This window comes from Ursus americanus, chromosome 19 (genome assembly GCF_024610735.1).
Source record: "Ursus americanus isolate L20-20 chromosome 19, mUrsAme1.1.p, whole genome shotgun sequence".
Taxonomy (NCBI): domain Eukaryota; kingdom Metazoa; phylum Chordata; class Mammalia; order Carnivora; family Ursidae; genus Ursus; species Ursus americanus.
This window is the reverse complement of record NC_142145.1, coordinates 46386786-46411096: the sequence shown is the minus strand read 5'-3', so window position 1 is coordinate 46411096 and position 24311 is coordinate 46386786. Positions and strand designations below refer to the sequence as shown.

The following is a 24311-nucleotide window of genomic DNA, read 5'->3' as shown; positions in this document are numbered from 1 at the left end:
AATGGAAGATGATATGGTTGTATTGGGGCTTATATTATGGCTATAAAGGGAAATGGCAATGAGAAGTGAATGTCAGAGGTTTAACTAAACTGAACTGATTTCATGAAAGGCTTAAGAATCAGCCTGACTGGGAAAAGAGAGGTAAAACACCTGCATGACTAGTCCACACATGAACAATGCATTTATTTTCAAACAAAGAGCAGATAATACTCAAGCTTTGGAAGGGGAGATCTGTTTTTCAGAGAAAGCATGGACACCTGAAAGAAACACAAGGGGCATTGTGTTTAGGAATGAAACATGTGATCTAGGGAAATGCCAGTTTATCCAAGGTTTGGCTGGGTTACTGCTTTGTTAAGAGAAAGGACATATTTTTGAAACAACTGTGATTAACTGAGGTTTAATGTGCCTTCTTGTAATTACCTATAATTTTAAAAGATTATATTGTAGCTTGTAAGCCTGGTTAAAGAACAAATCAGGTGATTTTTAATAAAATACAACACCACATGTGTTTTATTGTTTAGAATACAGAGGGACTCTATGCTTTGTTATTTACAAAGAGCAATTTTGTTGATTCAATTCAGCTTCTCTCTCCACCTTTGTTTCTTTATTTTTTTTAAGTTTATTTATTTAAGTAATCTCTACACCCAATGTGGGACTTGAACTCATGACCCTAAGATCAAGGGTCACATGCTCTTCTGACTGAGCCAGCCAGGTGCCCCTCCACCTTTGTTTCTTAATATGGTCATATTGCCATCAGTTATTTAATTTTCTCAAAGTTTATGTAATCTTGCAAAGTAACTGAAAAATCATTCTGTACAACTAGGATTTCAAGAAAGATAAACTGTCACAATTTATCTTTAGTGGGTCTTCTTGCTCCATGTTCTCCTTAATTCAAAGGATAACACCTGAGTGAATTTTTCTTATACATTCTAGAACTCATAGACCCAAGAATTCTCTGAGTCACAATTTAGCTCAAAGAATGAACACAGATTGCTAGTATTGCTTTTTGAGTCTCACGGCATTTCTGAACAAGAAGGCATTCTCCTAGCACTAGCCTTCTTTAGCTGTGTGACTTCACACAAGTTTGATAGTTAGCTTCTCCACCTTTCTTTTCTCCTTCTGTAAAAATGGGGAGCCAACTAAGGATTATTCTGAGTATTACATCTTATAGTTAGTGATTACAAAAATTTACCAATACATTTACCTGTCTCTTTGATCAACATTGTTTCTTACATCTCACTCCTCTTTCTTCTGCATTTGGTTTTCTTCTGATTAAAGTACATCACTTAGTGTTCTTTCAGAAAGGATCTGTGAGTTTTGCTCTTAAATGATATTTCAGGTGGTTACTAACCTTCAAATAAACCGTTTACCTCGGGTCTCAGAAGTTATTATTTCACAGCTGTTTTCTGTTGATGCTAACAAGAAATCTTCCATCAGACTGTCATTCATTTGTAAGCAATCTATTTTTTCTCTCTCTAAGACTGGAGAGGGATAACTGCAATTAAAGTAATTTAAGTTTCCTTGTTGTTTACCCAGAGAATAGATAATGATTAGTTTAGATTTGTTAAGAAATGTATACACTTTAAGAAAACCACTGAAATTCTAGAATAAATAGCTATTAAACCAGTGGAGGGAGAGAGAATAAACAAATTGATCAAATCAATTGAAGGAAAGTGAGAAAGGAGAAAAGTCAGAGGAAGAAAATGGAGCAAATGGAAGTGCAAAATAAGATGACAAAAATAATTCTAAAGATGTCAATAATCACTAAGTGGGATACCTCACAAAATACAAAACAGAGACTCCAATACTGGCACTTTCTTAAATTCAGCTATATGCTTTTAACAAAAGATATTTAAAATATTTAAAAGATATTCAAAAGAAAAAAAGGAGAGAGGGAAACAAGCCATAAGTGACTCTTAATGATAGAGAACAAACTGAGGGTTGATGGAAGGAGGTCGGCAGGGGATGGGCCCGATGGGTGATGGGTATTAAAGAGGGCTTTTGTTGTGATGTTGTTTGTAAGTGATGAATCACTGAATTCTACTCCAGAAACAAATATTGTACTGTATGTTAACTAAAATTTACATTTTTAATTAATTAATTAATTAATTTTAAAATGTTAAAGCACAGAAACATTGTAAGAGTAATATTGGAGAAAAATATATAACAGAAGTTTCTGAAAAGATGGTAGAATAGGAAACACCAGGAATCCGTCCTCCCAACCTAGACAATAATTACACAGGCAGAATCTGTCTGATGTAACTATTTTAGAATTTTGCATTCTATTGAAGGCTTGCAACTTCCAGGGAAAGATTTGCAGTTAACATTGGCCAATCTCAGCAACTAGCATAGTAGTAGCTACCTATCTCACACACCCAGACATAGGGCAGGCACTGTGCACATATTCTTGAAGCAGCTTGCACATAGCTTGTGGGAGCCACAGTGAGCAAAAATGACCCTGTCCTCCAAATATTGGGATCTATGCTCTGATCACTGATTGCTATTTCTGGGCAGAAAGAGGTGGGAAGACATTGTGGTTGCACCTCCCCACAGCGATGGAAGCCCCTTCCCTTTTGGCTGTAGTGACTTTCAGGGGGCCTAAAGAGCTGCCTCACCTCTTCATTTTTCTTTCTTTACCCTTTTGGAGTCAGACATGAAAGACTAGGACATTCAAAAACAACAGCAAACCCAGGGGAAGGGAAAAATGTGATTTCCAGAGTTGCCACATATTAGATTCAAATATCCAGTACTGAACAACAACAACAAAAATCACAAAGCAGACAAAGAAATAGGAAAGAATGACCCATTCAAAGGAAAAAAATTAACCAACAGAAGCTGTCCCTGAAAAAAAACCTCATGACAGACATACCAAAGACTTTAAAATAATTGTTTTAAAGATGCTCACAAAACTAAAGGAAGATGAAGTCAAGAAAAAGATGTATGGAAAAAATCAGAATATAAATACATAGAAAACCTAAAAAGAAACCAAAAAGAAATTCTAGAGCTGAAAAGTATAATTGAAATGAAAAATTCACTAGAGGGATTCAAAGGCAGATTTGATCATGCAGAGAAAAGAATCAGTGAACTTGAAGACAGGACAATGGAAATTATCAAGTCTACACAGAGACAAACAAACAAAAAAAAAACTGAAGAAAAGTGAGCAGAGCCCAAAGGACCTCTGGTACAAATCAAACAGACCAACATACATTTCAGAAGTCCCAGAAGGAGAAGAAAGAAAGGGGCAGAGAAAATGTCATGAAAAACATGAATATAAACATCCAAGAAGCTCAACAATCTTCAAGTAAGATGAACTCAAAGATATGCACACTGAGACACATTATAGTCAAACTTTCAAAGATAAAAACAAAGAGAGAATCATGAAAGCAGCAAGAGAGAAGTGAATCATCAAAAATATAATCAGCAGATTTCTCATCAGAAACTTTGGATGCCAGGCGACAGCAGGCTGCTATATTCAAACTGCTAAAAGAAACTGTCAACCAAAAATCCTAAATCTGGCAAAACTGCCCTTCAAAAGTGAGGGAGAAATTAAGATATCCCCAGATAAACAAAAACTGAGGGAGTCATTAAGCCACTACTCCTGCCCTGCAAGAAATGCTTAAGGGAGTCCTGAAAGGTGAAATAAAAGGATACTAGACAGTAACTTGAAACCATACAGAGAAATAAAGATTTCAATAAAGGTAAGTACATAGGCAAATATAAAAGCTAGTATTGTTGTAATGATGATTTGTAACCGCACTTTTTATTTTCTTCCTTTAGAGCTTTTTTAAAAAGAATTTCTATAGAGTGGAGGGACAGAGGAAGAGGGAGAGAGAGAATCTGAAGCAACTTCACACTGAACATGGAACCTGACATGGGGCTCCACACTAGGCTTCACACAGGGATCAATCCCACAACCTTGAGATCATGACCTGAGCAAAAACCAAGAGTCTGACGCTTAACTAACTGAGCTACCCAGGTGCCCCTGCACTTTTAATATTCTACATGATTTAAAAGACTAATACATATAAAGAAAAAATAATTATTAGCCTAAATGCTAGTATTATTGTAACTTTGGTTTACAACTCCAAGTCTTGTTTTCTTCAATTTAAGAGACAAATACATTTCAAATAATTAATAGTTTATGTTTTAGGGCACATAATGTATAATGACATCATTCTGTATATCAACAACTGAAAGGGGTGGGGACAGAGTTGTAACAGAGAAGTTGTTTGTATATTATTGAAGTTAAGCTGCTATAAATTCAAAATACAGTGTTACAACTTAAGGATGTTAAATGTAATCCCCATGGTAACCACAAATAAAGAAGCTATAAAATATACACAAGAGCAAAGGAGGAAAGAATTTAAACTAAACACAGAAGACAGTAATATAGGAAATGAGGGACAATAAAGCTATAAGATAGAAAACAAATACCAAAATGACAGATGTAAGCCACTCCTTATCAAAAATTATTTTAAATGTGAATGGAGTAAACTCTCTAATCAAAAACAGAGATCAGCATGATGGATAAAAGCACACAATCCAAGTATATGCTATCCAAAGACACAAATAGACTGAAAGTGAAGGGATGGAAAAAGATTCCACACAAGTAGTAACCAAAAGAGAGCAGAGGTATCTATACTAATAACAGACAAAATCAACTTTAAATCAAAAAAGTTTACAAAGACCCCAAAAAGACATTATATATTAATAAAGGTTTTAATACAGCAAGAAGATATAATAATTATAAACATTTATGCACCTAATGACAGACCATCAAAATATATAAAACAAAAACTGACAAAATTAAAGGAAAAAATATTTCTACAATAATAAAGACTTCAATACCCCACTCGCATTGATGGATAGAAAAGCAGACCAAAGAGAAGTTAAAAAAGAAGAAGACTTAAACAACAACAATAGACTAACTAGAACAGACCTGTACAGAGAATTCTAACCAAAAACAGAATACGTATTCTTCTCAAGGGCACATGGACATTCTCCAGGAGAGACTATATGATAGACTACAAATCAAGTCTCAATAGATTTTTAAAAGATTTTTTTTTATTTATTTGAGAGAGAGAGAGTGAGCGAGAGAGAGAGAGCATGAGCAGGGGTAGGGGGAGAGAGAGAGAGAGAGAGAGAAGCACACTCCCCGCTGAGCAGGGAGCCTGATGCAGGGCTTGATCCCAAGACCCTGGGATCATGACCTGAGATGAAAGCAGATGTTAACCCACCAAGCCACTCAGGTGCCCCAAGTATCAATAGATTCTAAAAGACAGATGTCATAAAGTATCTTCTCTAGTCACAACAGTAAGAAATTAGAAAGCAATAACAGAAGGAAAACTGGAAAATTCACAATATTGTGGAAATTAAGCAATGCCCTTTTAAACAACCAATGAATCAAAAAATAAATCACCAGAAGAATTGGAAAATACTTAGAGACGAATTCAAACAAAAACACAATATACCAAATTTTATGGGCTACAGGAAAAAGAGGTGCAGAGAGGTAAATTTATAGCTCTAAATGCTTATATTAAAAAACAAGAAAATCTCAAATTAACAACCCGGCTTTATATCCAAAAAAAAAAATCTAGGAATAAATTCATCTAAGGAGGTAAAAGAACTATATACTGAAAACTGTAAGACATTAATGAATGAAATTGAAGAAGACACAAACAAATAAAGTTATTTTGTGCTCATGGATTGGAAGAATTAAAATTGTTAAAATGCCCAGATTACCCAAAGCAATCTAAAGATTCAATGCAATCCCTATCAAAATTCCAGTGACATTTTTCACAAAAATAGAACAAACAACCCTAAAATTTGTATGAAACCACAAAAGATTCTGAACAGTCAATGCAATCTTGAGAAAGAAGAAAAAGATTTCAAATTATGTTACAAACTATATTGCAAAGCCATAGTAATCAAAACAGTATGATACTGGCATAAAGACGAACATATAGACCAATGGAATAGAATAGAGAGCCCAGAAATAAACTGATGCATATATAGTTCATTAATTTATGACAAGTGCATCAAGAATATACAATGGGGAAAGGACAGTGTCTTCAATAAGCAGTGCTGGGAAAACTGGACAGCCACATGCCAAAGAATGAAACTGGACCACTATCTTATACTATAAACAAAAATTAACTCAAAATGGACTAAAGACTTATATGTAAGATGTGAGACTATAAAACTCCTAAAAGGATACATAGGCAGTAAGCTCCTTGACATGAGTCTTGACAATTACTTTTTGGATTTGACATCAAAGGCAAAGGCAACAAAAGCAAAAATAAACAAGGGGGACTACATCAAACTAAAAAGCTCTGCACAGCAAAATCAATGTAAAAATAGGCAGAGGATCTGAATAACATTTTCCTAAAGAAGACATACAAATGCCCAACATGAAAAGGTACATGAAAAGATGCCCAACATCACTAATCCAGAGAAATGCATATCAAGAACACAATGAAACATTATCCCACACCTGTTAGAAGGGCTATTATCAAAAAGACAAGAAGTAACAAGTGTTGGTAAGGACGTGGAAAAAGAAAGGGAACACTGGTGCACTGTTGGTGGGAACGTAAACTGGTGCAGCCACTATGGAAAACAATATGGAGGTTCCTCAAAAAACTAAAAATAGAACTACCATACGATCCAGCAATTCCACTTTTGGGTATTTATCTGAAAAAAAAACGAAAACTTTAGGGGCACGTGGGTGGCTCAGTCAGTTAAGCCTCTGCCTTCGGTTCAGATCATGATCTCAGGGTTCCTGCTCAGTGGGGAGTCTGCTTCTCCCTCTCCCTCTGCTTCTTACCCTGCTCATGCTCACTAGTGCTCTCTCTCTCAAATAAATAAATAAAATCTTAAAAATAATGAAAACTTGAACTCAAAAAGATTTATTCACCTCCATGTTCACTGCAGCATTATTTACAATAGCCAAGATATGGAAACAACCTAAGTGTCCACCAATAGATGAAAGGATAAAGAAATTGTGTACATATGTAAAATGGAATATTATTCAGTTCATAAAAAGAACGAAATCTTGACATTTGTAACGACATCAATGGATCTTGAGGACATTAGGTTAAGCAAAATAACTCAGACAGAGAAAGATAAAACCATATGATCTCACTTATATGTGGAATCTAAAAAAACAAAAACCAAACCAAACCAAACAACTTAGATAATAGATACAGAAAGCAGATTGGTGGTTGCCAGAGGTGGGACTGGATGGAGGTGGTGGTGAGTGAAATGGGTGAAGGGGGTCAAGTGGCACAAACTTTCAGGTATAAAATAAATAAGTCATGGGGATGTAATGTACAGCATGGTGACTATAGTTAATAATACCATATTGGATATTTAAAAGTTGCTAAGAGAGTATATCTTAAAAGACCTCATTGCAAGAAAAGAAATTTTGCAACTATGTTTGGTTATGGATGTTAATTAACTAGACTTATTGTGGTGGTCAGTTTGCAATACATACAAATAATAAATCATTATTTTGTACACCTGAAATTAGTGTCGTATGTTAATTACACCTTATTTTTAAAAAAGAAGAGCACCTGGCTCATAGTAGATGCTCAATAAAATATTTGTTGAATGAACAAATGAAATAACAAATCTTAGCTCAGTGCATAAGTGTAAAGAACTGCTAAAACTATGAGAAAAATAATGTAAAGAACACTCTAATTTGCTTGACTTGCCTTAACTTACTGCAGAATGCTTCCAGAGAACCATCTAGGAAGAGAAATAAAATGAAAGTCCAGATCCCCAACTTGATGCCAAAAAAAGATTTTTTTTTAAGATTTTATTTATTTATTTGACAGAGAGAGAAAGAGAGCACAAGCAGGGGGGAGCAGCAGGCAGAGGGAGAAGCAGGCTCCCCACCGGATCATGACCCAAGCCAAAGGCAGCCACTTAACCAACTAAACCACCCAGGCACCCCCAAAAAGATTTGTTAAAAAATAAAAACAGGAGGGTTGCCTGGGTGGCTCAGTTAGTTGAGCATCCAACTCTTGGTTTCCATAAATCTTACACAATGGAATTAAATTAGAAATTATCTACAATAAGGTATCTAGAAATCAAATTATTTCTAGGGGTGCCTGGGTGGCTCAGCCATTAAGCGTTTGCCTGTGGCTCAGGTCATAATCCCAGAGTCCTGGGATCGAGCCCCACATCGGGCTCCCTGCTCAGCGGAAAGCCTGCTTCTCCCTCTCACACTCCTCCTGCTTGTGTTCCCTCTCTCGCTGTCTCTCTCTCTCTGTGTCAAATAAATAAATAAAATCTTTAAAAAATTATTTCTAGATATTTGGAAATTAAATAACACAATTCTATGTAATACTGAAGTCAAAGAAAAAATCTGCAAGAGAAATTATAAAATATTTCTGGTATGTCCCCTTGACACCTCTCTATGGCCTTTTCAGGGTCAGGGAAAGAATGAAGACAAAGGCTGATGAGGATCTAACCTAAATTTACTCTCTTCCATTCTTTTAACTTTTTATTTTGAAATAATTGTAGAGTCACACAAAGTACAGAGGGTATGGTATGTCTCACATACCCTTCACTTCAGTTTCCCCCAACAGTTACGTCTTAGTAACTACAGCTACTCAAAATCAAGAAATTTCAAAACCAGGATATTGACATTTTTATTTGCTGTCCATTTGGTCACATTTCTACATTCACAGAACCATCACCGCAAGTAAGGTACAAAACTATCACCACAAAGATCTCTCTTGTGCTACCCCTTTATAGTCACACCCTCCCGCCACCACCCCTAAACTCTGGCAACCACTAATTTGTCTCCATATCTGTAATTTTGTCATTTCTGGAATGTTATGGAATGAAATTATACAGTATGTAGCCTTTTAAAATTGATGTTTTTCACTCAGCATAATACCCTTCAAATTCAACCAAATTATTGCATTTATCAATAGTCGGTTCCTTTTTAATGCTAAGTGGTATTCCCTGGTACGGATATGCCACCATTTGCTTAGCTAATCACCTATTGTAGGACATTTTGGTTGTTAACAGTTTGGAGCTATTATAAATAAAGATACCATGAACATTTATGTCATGGGTTTCTTTTGTGAACATAAATTTTCATTTATCTGGGATAAATGCCAGGAGTCACTGCTAGATTACATGTCATATATATGTTTAGTTTTTTAAGAAACTGCCAAAATACTTTCCAGAGTGGCCATACAATTTTATATTCCCATCCAAAATGTATGAGAGATACACTTTCTTCCTATCCTCACCAGTATTTGGTACTGACACTAGTTTTTAAATTTTAGCTATTATATTAGGTGTGTTAGGAATATCTCATTGTAGCCCTCATTTACATTTCCTTAGTAGCTAGTGATGTTGAACATTTTTTCATGCACTAATTTGCCATCTATATAACCGCTTCAGTGAATGGAAGAGTGTCAAGGTCACCTGGGGAAAAGATCGTGAGGAATGGGAGATATTGCTGTCTCCATTTTTAGAAAATACAGTCTGGTACAGGCTAATTGGAAAAAGTGGATCTTGAGCTGAGCAGAATGTGGACAGGCAAGGGGTAAGGAAAGGCATATTGAGCGTACGGTGTTGTATGTACCCTGCCGTTGCAAAATTGGTAACTTTCTAGATCTTTTTAACCTCCCCTTTTTTCCTCTTCTCTGCAGTCCTACACATCAAACTGTCTCCTTCCTCCTTCTTTAAGAAGCAAAGTGTTACTTCCTTTACTTTTCCCAATCTCTTCCAACATCAGTTCAGAAAAAACAAAAGGATCCTTTTGATGTGGGGAGGATATAATTCCATGTGATATGCATTGTCATATGAGGGAAAAGGAGCTCTAAAAATTGAAAGAGAAAAAGGGAACCCTAATTTTTCACTGGATTTCAGTATACAGAATTTATTTCTGTCTATGTGTGCTCAGTTAGGTGTATTATGAATTACTAACCTAACCTTCACATGATGGCTTTAAAATGCAAAGAAAAGGCAAACTGAAGAGAACACTGACAAAGCAAGTGCAACACCAAACATCAAAAAGCAGCCCAATCTCTTTTTCATCAGCCTATCTTCATTTAAAAACGGTAACAGTATAATCAAATCTGCCAAGAAGCCAGCCAAAATAATTCTAAATTACTTCTTAAATTATTAAAAGTAATTGCACAAAGCTTTCTTAATAAAGTCTTTCTACTACAAAAAAAAAAGATAACTGCAATTATCATTAACAAAGAACTTTATTATTCACTAATATGCTACTAGTAAGGTCCTTGTATATAATTTATAAATATATAAAGATCAACAGTCAGAAAGGCTTGGATACCACTGGGCAAAAGCAGTGGTAGCACTGTTCTTTCCACCTCTCTCACCTTACCTAACCCCCAGGTTAGACTGCTTGTGTGAGGGTCAGGCTGCTGGTTTGAACTTCTACCCAGACTGCTGGAATTCCCAGTACCTCTGTTCCCTCTTCCCATAGATGCCTGGTGCCTGGAAGACATCTGGCTTTGGGTACCAACTGAATGACTTGAGCCTGTTTTTCTTTGCCTCAATTCTGGATAGATTGCCTAGGTTTGCATCTCACATTCTAGTCCCTCATCTCCACCTCCAAATCTGGTACTAGAGCCAATCTTCTAGATTGAATATGCTTCATTTTTTTTAAATCTATATCTCTCCCTTGTACCCAAGAAAGAGACTAGCTGTTTGTGTGACTAGGATAGAACTAAGAACAAGGCAAAGAATGCCAACAACTACAGTTCTAATGAGTCGTTTACAATAACTTGCTCTGATTATACTGTTCTTAAAATCTAAAGTTAAGAATAAATTTTATTTATAGATTATTAAATAATAATAATAATATAGTGCTTAATGGATATCAATAACTATCAAGTACCAAGTGCCTCTCCAACATAAAGACACATTTACAGTGATACTTTCTGAGTCCCATACTCTGTTGGTCTATGAGTTCCTTCAAGACAAGGACCATGCCTCAGTGCATCTTTGTTTCCCCAAGCCTAGCACTGAAAATAATAATCAGTGTTATTTTTAACCATCATTACTACTTTTTAAACATTAACTATGTGCCAAGCTCTTGCTAAGCACATTGCAAATATTATCCCATTTAATCCTTGTAATAATCTTCTTATCCCTCTTTACAGATGCAGAAACTAAGCTCAGAAGCCTAGTAATTTACCCAAGAATTTACAACTAGTACATGGTTGAACAGGGTTTTGAATTCAGGCCTTTCTCATTCTGAAACCCAAACTCCTAACAACTATACTATAATGTCCAGAAGAAAAGAATTGGAGGGATAAGAAGAGAAGCTTGCCACTGCCCTCCAACCAGAAGTAAAGACGTTGTTACTTAGAAAATGTGACCTCCAGCCATGTTTCCAGCTAATTACAACTTTTCTGGCATTAAAGACAGTGGTCATGACACTTTCAGACACAGGACATTTCCTTCTAACATGTGTCACAGAAAAAAATAAATTGTAGTGACACAGGTATAAAGTGAAGAAAAGAAATATGAAATATGAACTTTTATAAAGGTGGCTGAGGTTACTTTTCCTTGGTGAGTCTAGTTATTATTGCAGTACATAAAGTAAAGCTATATGCAAGTTCATATCTCTTAATTTGGCACAAGGTAGCAATTTAAAGGAAAAAAGTATGGGTGGAAAAAAAAAATCACTGCTTACAGCAGCACTCAGAACCAAAGAATGATGCAATTTTCATTGCATGTCTCCTCAAGTTGGAGAATTCATTAGCACCTATATAGCACTTAGGTAATTTCAGACAAAGCAAGATGCAATATTTAACCATAAATTCATTTTGCTTTGTAGTTCTATGACTTCATATTGGATGTTTAAGCACAACAATTACTTCAACATTAAATATAGATATAAAATACCCATTTCAAGTTCTTTTTCTTTCAAGTCTTTTCAATCATAAAATTTTCTAAGTCATAAATTCTCAAGGGCTTATTCTACTACTGAAGTTAGTTTTAGGCATAAAAATTGGAAAATATACCATATTGCTCTTTTCTATTCAATTCTAAATAGTTTTTACACCAATTTTATAATGGTAAATATTCCTGTTCTCACTTCACTGGAAACTGCCTCTGGTCAACAAGGATGGGCTCCATCGACCCGAAGCAATGGAGGTGCTAAATAACCTGACCTTGGCCAAAACTGAGTGCTCAGGGATGGATATATAATTTAACCTCTGTCAATCTGATTCTCCCTCCTGGGGATTTAGAATTGAAACACAGTTCTAATCAGCTAATCTGTTTGCTTAAACTGAGCTGCTACAGGAAGGACTTTTTCTCCCCCTAAACACTAAGAAGCAAAAGTAACAAAGGTAAAAATTACATTGTCTTAATGACAAACACCAGCGCTACAGGTTGAATTATAGGCATACGTCACAGATGCTGGAGGTTCGGCTCCAGACCACCACAATAAAGCCAGTATCACAATCAAGCAAATGAAATTATTTTTTTGGTTTCCCAGTGCCTATAAAAGTTATGTTTACACTATGTTGTAGTCTAAAGTATCATGTTTTTAAAAACAATGTACACACCTTAATTTGAAAATACTTTATTACTAAAAAATGCTAACCATCATCTGAGCTTTCACCAAGTTAATTTTTGCTGGTGAAGGGTCTTGCTCCATGTTGATGGCTCCTGACTGATCAGGCTGGTGGTTGCTGAAGGCTGGGGTGGCTATGGCAATTTCTTAAAATAAGACCACAATGAAGTAATGAAGTTTACCTCATTGAAAAAAAGAGCCTGGCACCTTTCATGAATGATTTCTCTGCAGCATGCAATGCTCTTTATATAGCATTTTGCCCACAATAGAATTTCTCAGGCTTTATTCATCTTAGAACTTAAGTAGGTAGCAAGTTCCTACCCTTTTCCCAGCCTCTTCTATTTCCCCAATCACCCAGTTCCCCAGCAACTACCATTCTACTCGTTTTTTATGTGTTTGATTTTTTTTTTTTTTGAGTCCACATATAAGTAATACCATGCAGTATTTGTCTTTGTCTGGCTTATTTCACTTAGGTTCACCCATGTTGTCACAAATGGCAGAATTTTCTTCTTTACCATGGCTAAATAATACCTACATACATACATAATATATAATACATATATAATGGAATACTATATAATATATATTATATTTATATGATTATTAATATATATCACATTTTCTTTATCCATCAACGGACATTTTGGTAGTTGCCATATCTTGGCTATTGTGAATATGCTGCAATGAACACAGGAGTACTGATATCTCTTTAAGATATGATTAATTTTCCTTTGAATACACTCCCAGAAGTGAGATTACTGGATCATATAGTAGTTCTAATTCTAGTTTCTTGAGGAACTTCCATACTATTTTTCATACTGATCGCACCAGTTTGCATTCCCACCAACAGTGTATGAGGGTTTCCTCTTCTCCACATCCATACTAGTTTTTGTTATCTGTTGTCTTTTTCTTTTTTTTTGGGGGGGGGGGACGGGCAGAGGGAGAGGGAGAAAGAGAATCCACCCAGCACAGAGCCCAAAGCGGGGCTCAATCTCACAACCCTGAGATCATGACCTGAGCCTAAATCAAGAGTCAGATGCCTAACCTACTGAGCCACCGAGGTGCCCCTCTTTTGTCTTTTCAATAATAGCCACACTAACAGGTTGTGAAGGGGTATTTCATTATGGCTTTGATTTGCATTTCCCTGATAATTAGTGATGTTGAGCACATTTTCACGTACCTATTGGCCATTTGTATGTCTTCTTTGGGAAAAATGTCTTTTCAAGTCCTTTGCCCATATATATTTACGTTTTATCTTTCTGTTTTTGCTACAAGTTATATGAGCTCCTTATATATTTTAGATACTAACCACTTAACAGATATGTGGTTTGCAAATATTGTCTTCCATTTAGTAGGTTGTCTTTACATTTTGTTGATGGCTTCCTTTGCTGTGCAGAAACTTTTTAGTTTGACATAGTCCCACTTGTTTATTTTTGCTTTTGTTTCCTTTGCTTTTGGTGTCAAATCCAAAAAAAAATCATTGCCAAGACCAATGTCAATGAGCTTTCCCCCTATTTTTTCTTCCAGGAGGTTTAGTTTGAGCCCTTACATTCTGCAATCCATTTTGAGTTAATTTTTGTTTATGGTATAAGATAGCAGTCTAGCTTCATTCTTTTGCATGGGGCTGTCCAGTTTTACCAACATTATTTATTGAAGAGACTAGGCTTTCCCCATCGTATGTTCTTGGCTCCTATGTCATAAATTAATTGATCATATATGTGTGGATTTATTTCTGGGCTCTGTATTCTGTTCCATTGATCTATATGAGTGTTTTTATGCCAATACTATACTATTTTGATTACGATACTTTTCAATATAGTTTGAAATCAGCAAGCATGATGCCTTCAGCTTTGTTCTTTCTTAAAAATGCTTTGGCTACTCAGGGTCTTTCGTAGTTTCATACAAATTTTTACAACTGTTTGTTCTATTTCTGTGAAAAATGTCATTGGAATGTTGATAGGGATTACATTGAAACTGTAGATTGCTTTGGCTAGTGTGAACATTTTAATAATATTCCAATGTACAAGCACAGAATATCTTTCCAATTTCTTTCATCAATGTTTCATAGTTTACAGCATACAGATCTTTGACTTCCTTGGGTAAATTATTCCTGAGGATTTTATTCTTTTTGATGAGACTGTTTTCTTAATTTCACTTTCCGTTAGTTAGCTGTTAGTGTATAGAAACACCACTGATTTTTTTATATTGATTTTGTATTCGGAAACTTTGCTGAATTCATTTATTAGTTCTAACAGTTTTTTGGTGGAGTCTTTAGGGTTTTCTATATGTAATATCATAGCCTTGCATATTGTTTTCCCCTTTCTTGTCTTGTCTCCCTGACTACCTTACTGATTTCATATTATCACACATTTCTAATTAATCACTTGCACCTGAATCCATATCTCGGTGTCAGCTTTTGGAGAACACAACCTAAAATTAGCTTGCATTTTAAAATTGCTTTTCTGTAAAATGTCTCCTTGATCGGTCTATTTTGCTTTTGCTCCCACATTTTTTGAATTGTTCATTTTTTCAAAAGAACTTTAGAGTATGGAGATGAATAGATATTTAGAATATATCCAGGGTGGCTCAGGCGCTTAAGTGTCTGACTCTTGATCTCAGCTCAGGTCTTGGATCTCAGGGCTGTGAGTTTGAGCCCTGTGCCTATTTAAAAGGGGGGGGGCACCTGGATGGCTCAGTCAGCCCGATTCTTGATTTTGGCTCAGGTCATGATCTCAGAGATCAAGCCCCAAGTCAGGTTCCATGCTCAGTGTGAAGTCCACTTGAAATTCTCTCTCCCTCCCCCTGCTCTCGCATTCTCTCTCTAAGATAAATAAATAAAATCTTTTTCTTAAAAAAAAAAAAAAAGAATATATCCAATTAAACTCCCTCAGTTAATAAATGAAGTAACCCAGGTTCAGGATTGTAAATAACTAATCCATGTTTACATAAGAGTAACTGAGAGTAACTGAGGCAAGCTTAAAATCAGGTTTCCTCATTTGTATTTGGGTGAAACATGCTTTTAATTTTACAGTGATCAGATTTTACTAGCTATTGGATAGTATGTTGCAAACCCTTACTCATGAATACTGCCAGATATAAATGTTTGTGCAAACTTTTTCTGCAGGTGCTAGTTTGTACTTGTACAGTTTGATTATCTTCCTCATTTCATGATCTTTGAACATTAACCCTTGGTTAATGGTGAAGCAAGTGAACACATGCATTTTTTTAAAATCTTTTAAATTTAAATTTTATACCAAAACCCAGTCATATTCACATCTTCCTCCCTCTCTCCTATCCTCTCTCTCACTTTCTCCCCACCCCCAACCTCCCCTTCTTTCCCTCAGTCATAGCACTTCAAATTTCAAGTAAAAATCACAGAGTCTTCAATACCTTATTGGCATGAAGCAATCTACATGGTGCTGTGGTCTTGGGACTGATATCTCCATTTCTATACTTCTGGATTTCATGATCTCATCTTTCTTAATTTACTCTTATTTTGTAGCACATCCTTCAATAGCTTCTTAATTTTCGTTTCTAGTAGATTTCCTCAACTTCATCTTCTAACTTCTGTAGACTTTATTTCTGCTATCATATTTTTACTTTCCAATATCTCTTTTTACTCTCCCAAAGATCCACTTTTAGACAGCCTTCTGTTCCTGTTTTATGTCATCAGCATCTTCTCTTATTTCTTTGGATATTAATATAGTAGTTTCTAAAAAACTATCATTTTGCTCCCAACATTGACTATTTTCTTTAAGTTCATTTTATCTATTGGTTTCTTTTTGTCTCTTTCATGGTACATGCTCTATCTCAAAATGAGGAATAAAAATGTTGATTTGCAACTCTGTGTGCCTAGGTAGGATTTATTTATTTATATTAGAGTGATGTTGGCTGCTTGTCTTAACATTAGAATAAGGTTTCTCATCTTTGACACTATTGACATTTTGGATCAGATAATTATTTGGGGGGTAAGGACAAGGAAGGATGTAATGCAGTGCATTGTAAATATGAAGTAGCATCCGTGGCCCCTACTCACTAGATGCCAGTAGCACACCTCTTCCCCACTTCCCCCAGTTGTTTACAATAGAAAATTTCTCCAGACATTGCCAAATGTCCTCTGGGGGCAAAATCATCCCTAGTTAATAACCACTGCATTATGGTAATGAGAGTTTTGAGAGTTTCTTGAGATAAACTCTCCAGTTTTCTGCTTCCTGAGTGAGGAGTATAAACCTGGTTATTAGCATTCAGAAGCCTACCTGGACCCAGGTATCTCACCACTCAGTATAGAGACCTTGACTTAATCTCTGCCCCAGGCAGAATAATGTTCTCTCAAAGATGTCCATATCCTTATCCCAGGAACTTGTGAATATTTTACATTATGTGGCAGAAGAGAATTAAATTTGCAGATGAAATTAAAGTTGATAATCAGCTGACCTTAAAATGGGGAGATTACCCTGGATTATACAGTTGGATTTAAAGGTAGAAGAGGAAGGCAGCAGAGTCAGTGTCAGAATGATGCAACATGAGTGACTGGCCATTGCTGGCTTTAAAGACAGAAGTGGGCCCTGAGCCAAGAAATGCAAACAGCCTCTAGAAGCTGGAAAAGACAAGAAAATAGATTCTCTCCCAGCTTCCAAAAAGGAGACTGACACCCTGACTTTAGCCCATTGAGATCCATTTTGGACTTCTGACCTCCAGAACTATAAGATAATAAATGTGTGTCCTTTTAAACCACTAAATTTGTAGTAATTTGTTATAGTAGCCATAGGACACTAACACAATCACATTGCTTTCAGTTTGGTACTTTACCAGTTACCGTCACCTCTGCCTGATATCCTCCAGACCAGAACCAACTTGGGACAATCTTTCTCATGATCAATCAACAATTCCCACCAATCTTCTCTTAAGTTTGCAGAAGGGGCAGTCTCCAGGCATCTGGGTTAGGGAAGGGACCTAGGGAGCAAACTGCTCCTGAAGCAGATTTTTAACCAATTCTCCCATTTCAAGTCCCCCACCCCCACCATCTCCCCAAGACTACCTTGTGCATCTAATCCCCAACATTACTTAGAATTCTGCAGCAGAGATAAAGTTGCTTTTATTATTACAAATACATTCCTCTTTCTCTACTCTGTTAAATCAATCACCACTCATCCTCATTCCTCCTTCCAAAATTTATGGATATCTCTTGTTTGCTACCTTTCTCATTCTTTTTGATCCTTAAGAGTCCATGCTATTGGTTCTTTACTGCCATTTGAGTAGGACTTTAAAAAATAATGGAAATAGAGCACCTGGGTGGCTCAGTCAGTTAAGGGTCTGCCTTTGGCTCTGGTCATTATCCCAGGGTCCTGGGACTGAGCCCCACAAAGGGCTCCCTGCCAGGCAGGGAGCCTGCTTCTGCCTTCGCCTCTGCCTGCTGCTCCCCCTGCTTGTGCTCTCTCTCTCTGTCAAATAAATAAATAAAATATTTGGAAAAAATAATGGAAATAAACACTCACATGTTTACCATATTTAATGAGTTTTATTTTTAGCTGACATTTTATGGGGACTTTACTGATTGGGATAAAAAACCTCACATGAATTACAGTAGGTAAAGCTTTCTGTAACTCTAGAGGGTAGGTACTATTATTTTCATTCACATTTTATAAGTAAAACAGATGCTTAATTCACTTGACAAAGCTAATTTAATGGAACAAAACTGGGATGGAAACCAAGTCTTTCAGACCCCTAAAGCCCATTTTCCTAACCAATTAAGCAATCTTGTTAATTTCCACACATTTCACTCTAGAGCATTCAGCAAACTATAGCCTACTCATCAAATCTAGTCTGTCACCTGTTTTTATAAAGTTTTATTGGAATATAGCCACACCCATTCTTCGACTATGGTTTATGTCTGTGTTTGTGCTATAATATTAGAGGTGAATAACTGAAACAGAGACAATCTGTCCCACAAACCCTAGATATTTATTCTTTGATAATCTGTGGAAAAATTTGCTGACCCCTGATCTAGAAAATAACCTTATCACAAGTTTTGGGGTCATGGAGCCCTCAGGTACTTTTAAAGCTTTTATTACTGTATCAAATCAAAGACATTCTTTCTATTGTTCCCTCAACCTTTTGTTATCCTGCAGATAGCAATCTTTGGTCATGGTTAAAAAAGAAAGTCTCTAAACCAATCTCCTTTGTTAAGTCTTTCCCATACTCAATCATACTTGCTCCCTTTTCTGTGCTCCTACCTCAATTATTATAATTATAGTACTTGATGCAGTTTTATTCACATAATAGTTACCAGTTGTGATTCCCTATGATCTAGCAAGTGCTGGGCCTGAGTAGATATTTACTTAATAAGACTTTACTAAATATTTTTTAAGTGTCAGTGTTCTAGACACTGGAGATACAAAGGTGAATATGGCAACTTTTAATATAGAAAAGAAACTGAGCATGGCGTCTGGGCCTATGGTCCCTGCAACAGCTACAGAGTGCTGGGGTACATCCAGACCTATTGAATCAAAATCTCAGGAGGTGAGGCCCAATACTCTGTTCATTAATCGGCACTTCAGGTTATACTTAAGTAGGAAAGTTTGAGAATCACTGCATCAGTAGATAGGAAAGGCTGTTTGGTTTTTTGTTGTTGTTGTTGTTGTTTTTAAGATTTACTTATTTGACAGAGAGAGAGACACCCAGCAAGAGAGGGAATACAGGCAGGGGGAGTGGGAGAGGAAGTGGCAGGCTCCCAGCGGAAGAGCCTGATGCGGGGCTCGATCCCAGGACTCTGGGATCACGCCCTGAGCCGAAGGCAGACGCTTAACGACTGAGCCACCCAGGCACCCCAGGAAAGGCTGTTTCTAAATGTGCAAATATTATGAGAAGAACAAATCTCACATGATCTCTCTTAACACAACCAATTTCTGTCAAAATATGATCTTCTGTTGTTTATTTCTTCCTTCCAAAAGATTACTAGACATACTGGGAACTTGGTTATTGCTCCTATCTCTTACTAAACTCTTTTGCACCACTGTAACGCTGTACCTAACACAGTTCCTGGCACAAAGTAGGTATGAATAATTTGTGTTCAACCGTTGAATGTCCAAAGTAAAACCCTTCAAGTTGTCCTAAGTATACAGAAATAGGGGTTTTTCCAGCTTTAGACTGGAATGATATGAGGATCATTTGGGTACAAGGAAGATAACATAGTCAGGCAAACGTCTGGTCAACCGATACCTTGTTTCCCTCCCTCTAGAAATGCTTCCTTCTAGCTCTCAGGGCCACTACCCTTGTAGGGAATATGAACCTCCCTCTCAAGCCTAAACTAGACCAAGCAGAGCCAAGTGGACTAGTGGAAAAGGTCAGGCATTATGGATTCTTCTTCATTGTGGATAATCTCTTTCTAGAGGCTTTAATCTGCAGAAAGCCCTGAGTACATTTTAAAAAAGATTACCTACCTCCAAGGATGATAGATACTCAAGTGTCTACAATAAGAGGTTTATAACAATGGACTCTTGCTATGCCTGACATAGATCTATCCCTCCCACTAGAACGCTGAATTATTTTGCTGGAGGCTACAACATTCTGAGTAGTTTGTTGGGAGTTGATGGGAGGTGGGGATAACTCACCCATACAAGCTTGCAGAGCTGAGCCGCTGCAGCTTGTTGGGCTAGCCTTTGATGCAGACTGGTTGGACAGGTTCTGGATCTACAGAAGAACCGGTTTGACTGGCCTGTTATGCCAACATATTCTGGTTTGATTCCATGTTCCACAGACGGTAGAAACCTGCCCAGCCAGTTAAATGAAAAGCATATTAGGTTATCCATTGCACACTGTATATAGCTTAGATGCAGCAGGACTCTTCCACATAGAAGTAGTGTCTAGAAAACTCTAGCGTGGTCCAGAGAGGTGGCTTCCTCTGATTTACCATTTAAGTTCATAGCTTCAGAAGTCAGAAGTGAAACACCTTGTGCTTTTGACCCAGAGCAGAGGTCTTCTAAATAAATTGAAGGGTAAGTTAATATGTTTTTTATATTCCTCAATTTTCTATGCACTTTTGGAAGGTTAAATTAAGACATGATGTTTAAACAGATATCTATTTTTAACATGATAATACCTGGATTATACCTTTTCTGTAAAGTTGGTTAGATATTGTGTTATAATACTTACACTTAAGTTCATTGATTTGTTTAGGTAAAGATTATTTGGTATACAATATACTATACTTTTGCTACACTTTTTTGTGAGTTGGGCATGGTTATAGTCATGAAGAAAGGCTGGGTTGAATAATTTTGCTAAATATATTTCACCTGTTAATGATTCATCTTAAGCCATCTACTTCTTTGATAATATACTATTACGTTTTATAGGCTGTTGCTATATGGTAATAATTTTATATGGTAAATCTAATTGTGAATATGATAATAATTGCTTTTTTAAGGCATAAAAAAATAGTGTCGGCCCGCCTGGTGATCCTAAGTACATTACAGGAACAATTCACAGTAAGAATTGAGGAGTGAGAAAAACAAAGATTGTGGAATCTGGTAACTGATTAACTATTGGAGCTCAAAAGTACTTGCTGAGCTGAATAGAAAGGAATGAAGACAGGTTTTGTCATGCCTATTAGGTCTGAAAAACTTTTTAAGTTAAAGAATATTTGGATCTTCCTTTATATTATATTTTAAAATAATTCTTTTACCCCTCTCTTTCATTGATGGAATTAATTTATTTTAAGTAGTTTGTATCATCTAAAATCAAAGTCACCAATCCCTTTTTATTTAATTTAGTTACCAAACTACCTCCTTAGTTATTAATATTGGATTGAATTGAATGCACATATCTTCTGGGCATTCAATTAACATAGCAGCTGACATATGAATTTATCTGGGAATTATAATAACTTTTTAAAACAGAATTATACTGAATACTTTCCTATCAAGAGCTATCTGTAGGTCACTTTAATATGACTGTCTTAAACTGAGCAAGACTGATGCATCTTTATCATTGTCCCTAGGGTCCTCACTTTGTCATGATTTTCAAACTCAAAGACTCTAAGAGTTTCTTAGGATGTTATTAAAGAATTTTTTTTTAAGTGAGAAATAATGTTCAGATGAGATATCGTTTTTTTGCAGGGAAGGTTTGGATGCTTTTCAGTCCTACTCCAAGGCAATTCTGCACAAAACTTCTGAAAATTCAGCTAAACTTCTAAAAAGCTGTGTATTGTTTAATCTGTATGAGGAATATGCTGATTCAGCAAACTGAAATTAATTTTATTCAGCAAAAACTGTATTCTATTTTGGGGGGATATGGATCAAAACTTTTTGTCGGTTGAATGCTTCTCTTTTCAATTGGTTTTCAGGCAAGATATAGATACATGTCATTAGAGTATACTTTTAGTGTTTCTGGTAAGTATGTTATACATATTAATTTAAAATTTTATCAACTACACTGTGTTTAAAATACAGGACTTACTGTTTAAAGATAAACTTAAGTGGGTATTCCAGTTTATTTTAGTGAGCATTTTTTATTCATGGTTTGGAGGAAAGCTATTTAGAAACTAGATATATATTTCATATATAATCTATGGGTAAAATTTCAAGCCTAACTACACTTTGGAAAAGGATTCTACAGCTTTCATATAATAGAATTTTCAGTTTCAAATATATGAAACTCCTATTAAATATGACCTTTATGTATTTCCTGTAAACTGACCCCTTTAAAATACTGATGCATTGTGATGTTTTGTTAAAATTAAGGACATGTGGATTTATAAATCAAATAAGGGAAGCTGTAAGTGTATGTGTGTGCACTTTATATAGTCCTATATTATCTCAGGGCCTGGATCAAAAAGTTTTCTACTCATCTAAAAATCTTTTTATTCTTTTTGGGGGCACCTGGGTGGCTCAGTCGTTAAGTGTCTGACTTTGGCTCAGGTGTGATACCAGAGTCCTGGGATTGACCCCGCATCAGGCTCCCTGCTCCTCTGGGAGCCTGCTTCTTCCTCTCCCACTCCCCCTGCTTGTGTTGCCTCTCTCACTGGCTGTCTCTCTCTGTCAAATAAATAAATAAAATCTTTAAAAAAAAAAATAAAAATCTCTTTATTCTTTAAATTAAGTCGGGGATACATTCCTTTGTCCTTATTCCTAGCCACTCAGTTTCACACAATGACTCTTTTTGTCAACAATGCTAGCTTTCTTAACAACTACAACCTCTTTCCTTCCTGAATTCTTCATATGTTTCCTACAAAAAGCACTTAGAATCATGAAATTTTTAAGTTTGAAGAACGCTTAAAGAGTAACTAATGCAGAGGCACCTGGGTGGCTTAGTCGGTTAAGTGTCTGACTCTTGATCTCAGCTCAGGTCTTGATCTTAGAGTCATGAGTTCAAGCCCTGTGTTGGGCTCCTCACCGGGCCAGAAGCCTACTTGAAAATAAATAAATAGTGCATCCAACTCCTCATTTTTCAGTTGAATAAAAAGCCAAAGGTAGAGCTGGGGGGCACCTGGGTGGCTCAGTCGTTGAGCATCTGCCTTTGGCTCGGGGCGTGATCCCGGCGTTCTGGGATCGAGCCCCGCATCAGGCTCCTCTGCTGGGAGCATGCTTCTTCCCCTCCCACTCCCCCTGCTTGTGTTCCCTCGCTCGCTGGCTGTCTCTCTCTCTCTGTCAAATAATAAACAAAATCTTAAAAAAAAAAAAAGGTAGAGCTGGGACCAGAACATCCCAGTTTCCAGAATGCCAGCCCAGACTAATAATTTTTCACTATCCTACATTGAGTCATCTGAATATTACATGAAATCTAATCTACATTTTCTAAAAGAATTGTAAAAAGGTAAAATTATGTTATGTTATGAGTCTCTGCTGATTCATAAACAATAAAAATGTTTATTTTCTTAGTACATATGTATATGTATGTATATATATATATATATATTGTGTGTGTGTGTGTGTGTGTGTGTGTGTGTGTTGTTTCAGGTACTCTTATATGGATATAGTTTAGGATTTGCCTAAGAAGTTAGTACTTCTAAAATTTGGTTAGGGGACGCCTAAGTGGCTCAGTTGGTTAAGCATCTGCCTTCCGCTCAGGTCATGATCTCAGGGTCCTAGGACTGAGCCCCACATCAGGCTCTCTGCTCAGTGGTGAGTCTGTTTCTTCCTCTCCCTCTTCCCCCATGATCTCTCTGGCTCTCACTCTCTCTCAAGTAAATAAATAAAATCTATAAAATTAAATTAAATTAAATTAAATTAAATTAAATTAAATTAAATTAAATTAAATTAAATTAAATTAGAATTGGCAGGAAAATCAATAAGGTTATAAAGACCAGAATTGCAGGATTCAAAACCCATTTTAGAGGTAATAGAACCTGCTTTTTAAGGGGTAAGATTCTTAATACAGTGCTTTGCACACTTGTTTTAAATGTTTTTAACTTGAGGACTTCCAAAGACATGGGACCACAAGAAAGCTTGAGAATCGAAGGCTCCAAAATTCCACTTCTGATTCCTAGAACTAAATGTCAATTCTCCTAAGCCCCTTATTTTTTCACAGGTAAACTTCTACCTGAGGGATGCTTAACTCTGGTAAATTTAGTTCAGTCCAAGTGGACTCTAAGAAATAATCACTTCATATGTTTCTCATTGTTACAATCAAGAGAAAAGGTACTATACTGGAAAACATACGAGCTTTTGAGTGAAACTAAGATGGATTTTAATACTGGCTGTTACAAATTAGTTTACCCTTGGGAATCATTTAACTTTGAATT

The 24311-nt window shown here is 36.2% G+C and overlaps 1 protein-coding gene and 1 long non-coding RNA gene across 25 annotated transcripts in view; one reads left to right on the top strand and one right to left on the bottom strand.

Moving 5' to 3' along the window:
• LOC123781975 (uncharacterized) overlaps positions 1-24311 on the bottom strand; it is a 411220-nt gene that overhangs the window by 373117 nt on the left and 13792 nt on the right. The window lies entirely within an intron of this gene.
• RBBP8 (RB binding protein 8, endonuclease) overlaps positions 20365-24311 on the top strand; it is a 122012-nt gene continuing 118065 nt past the window's right edge. The window contains exon 1 of the mRNA XM_045781779.2: positions 20365-20568. The gene's annotated coding sequence lies outside the window, so the exon portion shown is untranslated. The remainder of the gene's footprint in view (positions 20569-24311) is intronic.